Below are 12,985 nucleotides of genomic sequence, written 5' to 3'. Positions count from 1 at the left end.
CACTGTCCCCTCGTCGCTCTTCTTAGACCTGCAACCCTGTCCTCACTCTCAACTGTTCACCTTGCTTTCCATGTTACTGCAAAAAATAAAAACATTCAGTAGAGACCATGGGCCCTCTTTGTACCCAGCTGCCTTGGCCCCATGCACTCACCCCCACACACACCCTTAGTGTGGATGAATTCTCCTAAAACCCTCTCTCCACTTGTTTTAGTCTGCTTGAGCTGCCATAACAAAACAGACTGTCTTAATTCCCCCCCCCCTTTTTTTTTTTGCACAGTTCTGGAAGCTGGAAGTCTAAGATCAAGGTCCTAGCCAGTTTGTTTCTGGTGAGGGCCCTCTTCTTGCCAGGGAGAGAGGTCTAGTGTCTCTTTCTCTCCTGATAAGGATGCCTGCTGTACTGGATTAGGTCCCTGCCCAGACCAGCGTGGCTCCTAATTCTGGGTTTTGAGTGAGAACGGTGCAGAATTAAGAAAACAGACTCATTGAGGAAAAAAGGATGGGATCAGGAGGACTCTTCAATGCTGATGGCAATATCAGAGTGCCCCATAGCCCCAGTTTCCTTTATTATATAGCCATATGCAAATCAAGGAAGTCCTTGTTACAAAGTTATACATCTGAGGCTAAAACAGGAACTCTCCCAAGGCATAAACAGGAATCCCCTCACCATGCATAAGTGAAACCAACCAACAGCTGAACAAAGGGTGAGAGGAAGGGCATGTAAATTGCTTCCAGCAACTTAAGCAAGTGAAGTGGGTGCAAATACTCAGCTTCATAGCCAATATGGAGGTGGAGGGGGGAGAACTTAACCTTTTGCTAAGCCTGGAATTTACAAAGGCTTTTTGCCACTTGCAGTCTACCACAGGTCCCCACCCTCATGACCTCAGTTAGCCTTTCCACCTCTTCTCCGGCTCTCTAAATGCAGTCACATTTGGAACTTAGGGTTCCAGCGTATGAATTTTAGGGGACAGAGCATCCACCCAAGGAACTACTTATGCATAGGGTCCACCCCCTCACCGCCTGACGGGTACCACTCCCTGTTGTCTGCCTCGCTCCCCCACCATCAGCTCTTACCTTGTTTCCACATCCTGCAAGCCTGCTGCTCATACCTCCAGAAACCCAAAATGCTCAATTCCACTTACCTATCCAGCACTTCTCTTGTTTCTCTGCCATCTTTTACGGAAAAATTTCTCAGAAGAGTGACTGGTTCTTCTTTTGTCCGACTGTTCTCCTCCCATTCTCCCTTGAACCCACTTCAATCAGGTTATCACCCCCACTGCTTGTCAAGATAACCTGCAGTCCCTGCACCCTAGTGTCTGGTGGGCAGTTCTCAGGCTTGTCTTACTCTGCTTGTCAGCAGCGTGGGACACAGTGGAATGTCTCCCGTGTATCTATCAGTGCTTTGTAGTGTAGGCTCCACGGATGCACGAGACGAAGGACCTCTTAGTGTGACAAGATGAGCGTACTGTAAGCAATGATGGTGAGAGCCCCAAGGCCTAACGGAAGTTACACAAAGAACTAAAGAAGTAGAACCATGTGACCAGCAGTACCATGCCTTGGTATCTATCTGAGAGATATAAAAATATATTTCCACACAAAAACTTGCACATGGAAGTTCACTGCACTCTCCAGAACCTGAAATTAGAAATTGTTGACAATATGTGAAGGGTGTACAAAAGGCGGAGTGGGCCAAACTCCTCAAAATAGTCTTGAAGAATTTATTGGGGTGACATTGGTTAATCAAATTGTACAGGTTTCAGGTGCACAGTTCGATAATACATCATCTGTGTGTTCACCACCCCAAGTCAAGTCTTCATCACGGTCACTCATGCCCCTGACCCTCTTCCTCCATCACCAAAACAGTCTTCCTCCCAAAGGGAGGACCTCAGCTCTTAGTCAAACTACTGGTGAAGGAATGAACACTAACTAGTATGTTTTAGGTGAACAAAAATGTTGAAGATTATAGTGGAATAACCCATTGCATGGCCTTGGATGGGAACACAGCCAAGAAGAAAAGAATGTTTTGCCAAGAAAATTGTTTTTTGACTTGAAGGCGGGTCACTGAAACAGGTCTATGTGACTGAAGGCAGTTGCTGGGCTTTTTCTCAGTAAAACATTCTCATAAGATTTCTGTACCTTCCAAGGTTATCCCTTGAGATAAAGAGAGGAATTTTGTGGGAACCATAGAAGCAATAGCAATGAATGCCTTTTGATATTATGTTGTTATTAAGCTATCATGCTGGTGTACTCCATGTATCTTTAAGTAAAAGTTACACTTGGTGTTATGTCAATTTCTCAGTAAACAAGCTTTTTGAAGTCTTGTGAATAAAAATAGGACACAGCATGAACTCGAGGTCATTTGCCTGAGCAAGCAGTGGTCCTTTGCTAGTCCTTGATGATTTCATCTGCTGATCTCTCTCTGCACCCTCGACTCACAACAACAGAAGATATAGATAGAATTAGAATTTTCTGCTTACATCTACTGACACATACTTTTACATTAACGCATAAATGTGATTATGTTATATATATTGTTTTATTTTTATTTTTTTTTATAAATAAATTTTTATTTTAATGGGGTGACATCAATAAATCAGGGTACATACATTCAAAGAAAACATTTCCAGGTTATCTTGTCATTTAGTTATGTTGCATACCCATCACCCGAAGAGAGATCGTCCTCCACCACCCTCCATCCAGTTCTCTCTGTACCCCTCCCCCTCCCCTCTCCCTCCTTCCCTCCCCCCACCCCCCATAGCCACCACACTCCTGTTCATGCCTCTTAGTCTCGCTTTTATGTCCCACCAATGTATGGAATCCTGCAGTTCCTGTTTTTTTCTGATTCGCTTATTTCACCCCACACAATGCTACCAAGACTCCACCATTCCACTATAAGTGATCCGATGTCACCATTTCTCCTAGCTGAATAATATACCATGGTGTATATGTGCCCCATCTTCATCCAGTCCTCTGTTTTTTTTACAGTGATTAAAAGTTTTTAAGGAAACTCTTGGCCAATACAGCAAGAATCCATAAATGAGTAGTGTCCTTAACATGTTCCCCAAGTCCAAGTTGGCCCCATCACCATGCCAAATCCCTGAAAAATGCAACCCAACCACAGTTCAGTCTCTTAGGAGCTGTCACAGGGAGCAGGAGTCCAGGAAAGTTCCCCACAGGAAAAGTCCGCATGGCACTGGAATTGTCACCATTCTATACTTTGAAGCTCATGTCCAAGTCCCAATGACCGCTGCTTCTGGTAATGATTCAGGTAGACTGGAAAAAGCCATTTGCAGCATGCGTGGATATGGAGCTTCTGTTCTCCTCTGCCTGGAGAGTTGAGACCAGGTTGCTTTTCCCTGGAGCTCTGTGACTGTGGCCTGGTAAAGAGAACCTTGGGATACACTAAGCTGGGTGGCAAAGGTAAATTCATAATACAAGTTGGCAAAAGGAGGAAAGAGAGCTCTAAATTAAGAGTAGGTCCCAGCCTGAAATATGAGTGGGGCATTGAGGTAGGAGGGATAAAGGAAACACTATATATTAAGCAAAGCAGCAGAAAATAGGACTATCAACACCCACAACAGAGATCTTTGAGGGAAGAATAAAAAACCTGACTATTCAGGCAAAACATGGTTAAGTGGCCCTTGTGCGAATGAGATCAGTTTACCGGCTTCTTGGGAGAAATAGCCTAGGCTCATCCACAGTGTCGTAGATGGGGCCGACGGCCCTGGGCACCTTCAGCCTTCAGTGGCAAACCCCAGCTTTCTGGGCAAGGTTAGGTCATAGGTGGCTGGAGCAGGGCTGGAAGAGACTGAACCCTCCCTTAGAGGAGCGAGGGGGAAGCCCACCTTCCAGTGTCCCTGTTTCCTCACAGCAGAGGTGTGTAAGCCTGGCAGGCTTTAGCTCAATGACCTTCCTTTCCACTATTGAAGCAGGACCCAGATGGCATCCTATGAGACCCCTTTGGGGTGTTGGAGCCTTAAGGGTGTATCCTAAAAGCTGGTAGTTCCCCCTGATCTCTATTGGGCTTCTTCTGCCTCTAGGTATCTTAAAAGCCATTCTCAGAAGATCTCGCTGAGGGGTTTGAGGATCCCCATCCGCCTATATAAATCTTTTCCATATATCTGGAGCTATTTGGAAAAAAGACAGAACAGTGTTATTAGCTAGATCTAATAAAGAAGGTAGTAGTTTGCAGGCGAAAAAGGTTTGGTGTCTCCTGTTCATCAGCATTCAAAAGAAATGTAAATTTTTTTTTTTTTTAAGTAAAAAGCATGATATGGTAGACCCGTCGGAGTCATTGGCCTGGTGTGCAGGATTCCCGGGTTCGATTCCCGGCCAGAGCACACAGGAGAAGCACCCATCTACCTCTCCACCCCTCCTCCTCTCCTTCCTCTTCGTCTCTCTCCTCCCGCCCGCAGCCAAGGCTCCACCGGAGCAAATCCACCCTGGGCACTAAGGATGGCCCCATGGCCTCCTCCCCAGTCGCTAGAATGGCTCCAGTTGTAACAGAGCAACATCCCAGATGGGCAGAGCATTCCCCCCGGTAGGCATGCCAGGTGGATCCCAGTCAGGCGCATGCAGGAGTCTGTCTGACTGCCTCCCCATCCCCATCCTCAGAAATATACAAAATACAAAAAATAAATAATTAAAAGAAAAAATACTAAAAAAAAAAGGGGGGGGGGGCATTCCCTTGTGCTAAAGCTCCAGGGAGCATGGAGTGAACTTGAGTATGTCTTATGAAACATGGAGCTCTATGTTTACATATAAGTCTTTGAAGAAGGAGGAACTGCTGAAATAGTTTATCAGCATTTGTCCCTAAGACAGCAGTCTTTATAGTGGGAACACCATACGTAAATATTTGCTGTCTGTCTATAGATTAAGGGGGGAATATGGCAAATGCTGAAAAGCCATGATCTTTGTGCCCCTCCCCTCCCCCAACCCCCTCCCTCTCCTCCCCCCACCCTGTAACCCCTACACTGTTGTTCATGTCTCTGAGTCTCATCTTTATGTCCCACCTATGTATGGAAACATAAAGTTCTTAGTTTTTTCTGATTTACTTCTTTCACTCAGTATAATGTTATCAAGGCCCATCCATGTTGTTGTAAAAGATCCTATGTCATCATTTCTTATGGCTGAGTAGTATTCCATAGTATATATATACCAAAGCTTTTTAATCCACTCGTCCTCTGATGGACACTTGGGCTGTTTCCAAATCTTTGCTATTGTGAACAGTGCTGCCATAAACATGGGGGTGCATTTCTTCTTTTGAAACAGTGCTATGGTGTTCTTGGGGTATATTCCTAACAGTGGTATAGCTGGGTCAAAAGGCAGTTTGATTTTTAATTTCTTGAGGAATCTCCATACTGTTTTCCACAGTGGCTGCACCAGTCTGCATTCCCACCAGCAGTGCAGGAGGGTTCCCTTTTCTTCACATCCTCGCCAGCACTTATTCTGTGTTGTTTTATTGATGAGCGCCATTCTGACTGGTGTGAGGTGATATCTCCTTGTGGTTTTAATTTGCATTTCTCTAATCATTAGTGATGTTGAACATTTTTTCATATGCCTATTGGCCATCTGTGTGTCCTCTTTTGAGAAGTGTCTATTCATTTCTTTTGCCCATTTTTGGATTGGATTGTTTGTCTTCCTGGTATTAAGTTTTACAAGTTCTTTATAAATTTTGGTTATTAACCCCTTATCAGATGCTATGTCAAATATATTCTCCCATTGTGTAGTTTGTCTTTTTATTCTGTTCTTATTGTCTTTAGCTGTGCAGAAGCTTTTTAGTTTGATAAAGTCCCATTTGTTTATCCTGTCTTTTATTTCACTTGCCTGTGGAGACAAATCAGCAAATATATTGCTGCGAGAGATGTCAGAGAGCTTACTGCCTATGTTTTCTTCTAAGATGCTTATGGTTTCACGGCTTACATTCAAGTCTTTTATCCATTTTGAGTTTATTTTTGTGAGTGGTGTAAGTTGGTGGTCTAGTTTCATTTTTTTGCAGGGAGCTGTCCAGTTTTCCCAACACCATTTGTTGAAGAGGCTGTCTTTACTCCATTGTATTGTCTTACCTCCTTTGTCAAATATCAGTTGTCCATAGAGCTGTGGGTTTATTTCTGAGTTCTCTGTTCTGTTCCATTGATCTATGTGCCTGTTCTTATGCCAGTACCATGCTGTTTTGAGTACAATGGCCTTATAATATAACTTGATATCTGGAACTGTGATACCTCCCGCTTTTTTCTTCCTTTTCAGGATTGCTGAGGCTATTCGTGTTCTTTTTTGGTTCCATATAAATTTTTGGAATATGTGTTCTATGTCTTTGAAGTAAGTCATTGGTATTTTCATTGGCATTGCATTGAATTTATAAATTGCTTTGGGTAATATAGACATTTTAATGATGTTTATTCTTCCTAACCATGAGCACGGTATATGCCTCCACTTATTTGTATCTTCCCTAATTTCTTTTATCAATGTTTTATAATTTTCCGAGTACAAGTCTTTAATCTCCTTGGTTAGATTTTTTCCTAGGTACTTTATTTTTTTGGTTGCAGTGGTAAAGAGGATTGATTCTCTGATTTCTCTTTCTGACAGTTCATTATTAGAGTATAAAAATGCCTCTGATTTCTGAGTATTGATTTTATATCCTGCCACCTTGCCAAATTCTTTTATCAGGTCTAGTAGTTTTTTGACTGAGACTTTAGGGTTTTCTATATACAATATCATGTCATCTGCAAATAATGATAGTTTTACTTCTTCTTTTCCAATTTGGATGCCTTTTATTTCTTTTTCTTGTCTGATTGCTGTGGTGAGGACTTCCAGAACTATGTTGAATAAGAGTGGTGAAAGGAGGCACCCCTGCCTTGTTCCTGATCTTAAGGGGATTGCTTTTAATTTTTGCCCATTGAGTATGATGTTGGCTGTGGGTTTGTCATAGATGGCCTTTATCATGTTGAGGTATGTTCCCTGTATTCCCACTTTGCTGAGAGTTTTGATCATGAATGGGTGCTGGACTTTATCAAATGCTTTTTCTGCATCTATTGAAATTATCATGTGGTTTTTCTCCTTTCTTTTGTTTACGTGATGAATCACATTGATTGATTTGCGAATATTGTACCAGCCTTGCCTCCCAAGCATAAATCCTACTTGATCATGGTGTATGATTTTTTCCATATATTGCTGGATCCGGTTTGCTAATATTTTATTGAGGATTTTTGCATCTAAGTTCATCAGGGATATTGGCCTATAATTTTCTTTTTTTGTGTTGTCTTTGCCTGGTTTTGGAATCAGAATTATGCTCGCCTCATAAAAGGAGTTTGGAAGTCTTCCTTCCTCTTGAATTTTTTGAAATAGCTTGAGAAGGATAGGAGTTAGTTCTTCCTTGAATATTTGGTAGAATTCACTTGTGAAGCCATCAGGCCCAGGACTTTTCTTTTTTGGGAGTTTTTTGATAGCTGTTTCAATCTCATTTGTGGTAATTGGTCTGTTTAGGTTTTTTGATTCTTCCAGATTGATTTTTGGAAGATTATATGATTCAAGGAATTTGTCCATTTCATCTAGGTTGTCTAGTTTTTTGGCGTACAGTTCTTCATAGTATTTTCTTACAATATTTTGTATTTCTGTTGTGTCAGTTGTTATTTCTCCACTCTCGTTTCTAACTTTATTTATTTGAGTCCTCTCTCTTTTTTTCTTGGTGAGTCTTGTTAAAGGTTCATCGATCTTGTTTACCTTTTCAAAGAACCAGCTCCTGGTTTCATTGATCCTCTGTATTGTTTCTTTAGCCTCTATGTCATTTATTTCTGCTCTGATCTTTATTATTTCCTTCCTTCTACTAGCTCTGGGCTTTAATTGCTGTTCTTTTTCTAGTTCTTTTAGATGCAGGGTTAAGTTGTTTATTTGAGCTTTTTCTAGCTTCTTGAGGTATGCCTGTAATGCTATAAACTTCCCTCTCAGGACTGCTTTTGCTGTGTCCCATAAATTTTGAGTTGATGTATGCTCATTATCATTTGTTTCTAGGAATTTTTTAATTTCTTCTTTGATCTCAATGTTAACCCATTCATTGTTTAATAACGTGCTATTTAGTTTCCAAGTGTTTGAATGTTTTTCAATTTTTCTATTGTGGTTGATTTCTAGTTTAATGCCATTGTGATCAGAGAAAGTGCTTGATATGATTTCAATCTTCTTAAATTTGTTGAGCCTGCTTTTGTGCCCTAACATGTGGTCTATTCTAGAGAATGTACCATGAGCACTTGAAAAGAATGTATATTCTGCTGTTTTAGGGTGAAAGGTTCTGAAGATATCTATTAAATCGAGTTCATCTAATATGTCCTTTAAGTCTGCTGTTTCTTTGTTAATTTTCTTTCTTGAGGATCTATCTAATGATGTTAATGGGGTATTGAAATCTCCTACTATTATAGTATTGCTGTTGATCTCGCCCTTTAAGTCCATCAAAGTCTGCTTTATATATTTAGGTGCTCCTATATTAGGTGCATAGATATTTATAATGGTTATATCTTCCTTTTGGATTGCTCCCTTTATCATTATGTAGTGACCTTCTTTATCTCTAACTATGGTCTTTGTTCTAAAGTCCATTTTGTCTGATATAAGTATTGCTACCCCAGCTTTTTTTTCATTTCCATTTGCGTGAAATATTTTTTTCCATCCTTTTATCTTCAGTCTGTGTGTATCTTTTGATTTAAGGTGTGTCTCTTGTAGACAGCATATGTATGGGTCCTGTTTTCTTATCCACGCAGCTACCCTATGTCTCTTGATCGGATCATTTAATCCATTAACATTTAAGGTTATTACTGATATGTAATTGTTTATTGCCATTTTTTTTCTTTAAAACTGTTTTTCTCTTTTGCTATATTCTTTTTTTCCTTTGATCTGTTTACAACAGGTCCCTTAGCATTTCTTGCAGCCTTGGTTTGGTTGCAGTGAAATCCTTGAGTTTTTTTTTTGTCTGTAAAGCTTTTTATTTCTCCTTCAATTTTAAATGATAGCCTTGCTGGATAAAGTAGTCTTGGTTGTAGGTTCTTGTTCTGCATTACTTTGACTATTTCTTGCCATTCCCTTCTGGCCTCAAGTGTTTCTGTTGAGAAGTCAGAAGTCATCCTTATGGAGGCTCCTTTGTAGGTGATAGTCTTTTTTTCTCTAGCAGCTTTTAATATTTTCTCTTTATCATTTAGCTTTGGTAATTTAATTACGATGTGTCTTGGTGTTGGTTTCTTTGGGTTTCTCCTTAATGGAGTTCTCTGTGCTTCCTGAACATGTGAAATGTTTTCCTGCCTTAATTGGGGGAAGTTTTCCGCTATAATATGTTTGAACAAAGTCTCTATCCTTTGTTCTTTCTCTTCTTCTTCAGGAACCCCTATGATGTGGATGTTATTTCTCTTCATGTTGTCACAGAGCTCTCTTAGAGTTTCCTCAGACTTTTTGAGTCTCTTTTCTTTTTTCTGCTCTGCTTCCTTGCCTTTATTTATTGTGTCCTCTAACTCACTGATTCGATTCTCTGCTTCATCCATCCTGCTTTTAATTCCTTCCATTGTATTCTTTATTTCAGATATTGTATTTGTCATTTCTGTCTGATTCTTTTTTATTATTTCAATGTCCTTTTTTATATTTGTTATCTCTTTATTTACATTTTCGTAATGGCCATCTATGGTGGTTCTAATATCTTTGAGCATCCTAACAATCGTTATTTTAAACTCTGCATCTGGTAATTTGGTTATATCTGATTCACTTAGGTCCTTTTCTGGGGATTTCTCTTGGTTTATTTGTGTTGTGTTTCTCTGCCTCCGCATTTTCTCTTCACGAGAGTGGCTGTGATCACGTGCTCAGGTGCACAAGGGTTGGTGGCCTTGGCCTTTGCCCCGCCCCCGTGTGTGACGTTATGCTCGGGCCTGAGGGCACTGGCGAGCACCTTTGTTCAGCTGCGGGTCTCCTCCTGTTTCCGAGCTTTCGCCCTGCCTTTGCAGGATGATCCCACTCAAGGAACAGCTGTTAGCCTTGGCTCTACCGCCAGGCAGGGCTGCGTGCCCACGCTCAGCTTCGTAGTGGAACTCCGCCTCTTCTGGGCTTTTGGCTCCACCCTCGCGGGAGGAGCCGGCTACCAAGTCAGACCGCAAGCCTGGGTTGCACGGGCGGGGCAGGGATGTGCTCCTCTGCCCTTGCTCCGGGGCTGGTTTCTACCCTTTCTGGGTTTCCCACCCTTCTCCTGGAGGCTGGATTACAGGCTGCCGGCAGCTGAGCTTGGCCGCTTTTGCACGCCCCCTTCTCCCTAGCCGGGCAAGATTGAGCTCACACCTGAGCCCAGTGGTGGCCAGCCGGCTTCCAACCCTGCCAGTAGAACCTCGCTTTTGTCTTCCGCTGCCGCCCGCCCTCCGGTGCACCCTCAGCCGCGTGGGTGGGGGCGTTGCAGCTTGGACCCTAAGACTCACTACTGTAGACCCGAAAGCTCCCTCATTCTATGCAACTCTGCTCTGAATGCTGCGGGGGAGCTTGTTTGGCTGCTCTCCTGCTTCCCTTTGCTGGTATTGCTGTTTCCGGGGGAACTATTCACTTCAGCTTTGGGGAGTGACTCGTCCCAGGGGTTAGGGTGGCTGTCTCCCAAAATGTTTCTCCCTATGCCTCCTAGATTGCACTCTCTTCCTGTTACTGTGGTTCTCTCCCCTCTCCCTCTGTCCCCAGGAGCCCCGGGTGAGTGTTTGTGAGAGAGATGTTCTGCGTGGTCCCTTTAAGAAGGATCCTGGGTCTGAGAAATCAGACTCTCTCACAAACAGTATCCTGACTTGTTTCCAGCTAAATACTGTCCTTATGCTTCTTCTGGGCTCTGGGGCTGCAGGCTGGGGCTTTGTTCCTGGGGCTCAGGACCCTTTCCCCTCTGCTAAACTCACTTCCCGCCATGCGAGTCTCTCCCTGCTGCCGTTCGCTCCGAGAAGCTGGGCAGCCCTCTCCGCGTTTCCGCGTTTCCGCTTTTCCTACCAGTCTCTGTTTGGCTTCTTCAGCGTTCCTGGGTTGAAGAGTCCTTTTAGTTTAGTCCAAAGTTGGTTTTTCCAGCTGATAGTTCATAAAATTAGTTTGTAATCCACATTGGTTCTGGGAGGTAGATGCTGGTATGTCTGCCTACTCCAGCGCCATCTTGTCTCTCTCTATATATATTGTTTTAATTTCAATGTGGTTTCCCCCCTTCTGATTGGATCCTCCCTTACTTTCTCCTATTCTACCCCCTACCACATAACTCTCCCCCCAAAAACGTGATGACAACTGGGTCTGGATCCTGCTATATTTTCCTCCATACTCATGTGTTGGTGTGCACACACACAATTGGAGGTGGAGCGGGGAAGGGTGGGTGGTATTACTTCTTTTTAAAAATGGGATAATTGTGCCTCTCAGTAACTCAATGGATAGAGAGTCACCCTGAAGCACTGAGGTCACTGGCTCAATCGTGGGGTTACCAACTGTGAGGTTGCCAGCTTGATTCTGAGGATACTGGGTAGACCCTGAGCTTAAAGCCCCAGTCAGGGCACATCTGAGAAGCAATCAACTGCACAGGTGGAACAAGGAGTTGATGCTTCTCTCTCCCTTTGTCTCTCTCACTCTCTCAAAAAATAAAAATGGGATCTTTTTAAATTTATTTTTGTTACAGAGATAGAGACAGGTAGGGACAGACAGGCAGGAAGGGAGAGAGATGAGAAGCATCAATTCTTCATTGTGACACCTTAGCTGTTCATTGATTGATTTCTCATATGTGCCTTGACCGGAGGCTACAGCAGACTGAGTGACCCCTTGCTGAAGCCAGCGACCTTGGGCTCAAGCTGGTGAGCTTTGCTCAAACCAGATGAGCCCACGCTCAAGCTGGCAACCTCAGAGTTTTGAAACTGGGTCCTCTGTGTCCCAGTTCGACACTCTATCCACTGCTCCATCGCCTGGTCAGGCAAAAAAATGGAATCATTTTTCACCCAATTTTTTTCAATTTTTTCACCAATTACTCATAGTAATAATAAATTGCTGTAGCTCCAATTTATTTTTTTATTTTAAAGATTTTATTTATCGATTTTACAGAGATAGGAGGGGGGATGAGAAGTATCAACTGATAGTTGTTTTTGCTTTTGTTGCTCATTGATTTCTTGTGTTGTGCCTTGACCGGGCAAGCCCGGGGTTTTGAACCAGCAACCTCAGTGTTCCAGGTCGATGCTTTATCCACTGTGCCACCACAGGTCAGGCTGCAATTTATTTTTCAATGGACTTTTCACTCCCTGACATATCATAATATATTCAGCCACTCCCCTTTGGAAGGACATTTTTTTTGTTTCTAGGCTTTGTTTTTCCACCATAAGCAAGAATTCATTTCATACCCTTGTGCATTCTGGTATTTTCCTGCTATTTTTATATCTATGGTGTAGATTCCTAGGAGTGGAACTGCTGGGTCGAAAGGTACGTGTATTTTTAATTTTTAATTTAGTAGATGTTGCCAGATTGCTTTCTAAAAGGCTGTGCCATCGAAAAGCAATGATTAACTATTTCCTAGCCCTGGCCGGTTGGCTCAGCGGTAGAGCATTAGCCCGGTGTGTGGAAGTTCCAGGTTTGCTTCCCAGTCAGGGCACACAGGAGAAGTGCCCATCTGCTTCTCCACCCTTCCCCCTTTCCTTTTTCTCTATCATGCTCTTCCCCTCCCGCAGCCAAGGCTCCATTGGAGCAAAGTTGGCCTGGGCACTGAGGATGGCTCCATGGCCTCCAACTCAGGCGCTAGAATGGCTCCAATTGCAGCAGAGCAACGCCCCAGAGGGGGAGCATTGCCCCCTGTGGGCATGCCGGGTGGATCCTGGTTGGGCACATGCAGGAGTCTGTCTCTCTGCCTCCTGCCCCCCTCCTGCACCTGCCACTTCTCACTTCAGAAAAATATACCCCCCCCCCCAAAAAAAACCAAACCTAACTATTTTCTGCATTCCCAGAAGCAAGAAGTATTATCAATTAAATTTTTTTTTAATTTAAAAAA

This window comes from Saccopteryx leptura, chromosome 3, assembly GCF_036850995.1.
Source record: "Saccopteryx leptura isolate mSacLep1 chromosome 3, mSacLep1_pri_phased_curated, whole genome shotgun sequence".
Lineage (NCBI taxonomy): Eukaryota > Metazoa > Chordata > Mammalia > Chiroptera > Emballonuridae > Saccopteryx > Saccopteryx leptura.
This window is presented reverse-complemented; position numbering follows the sequence as displayed.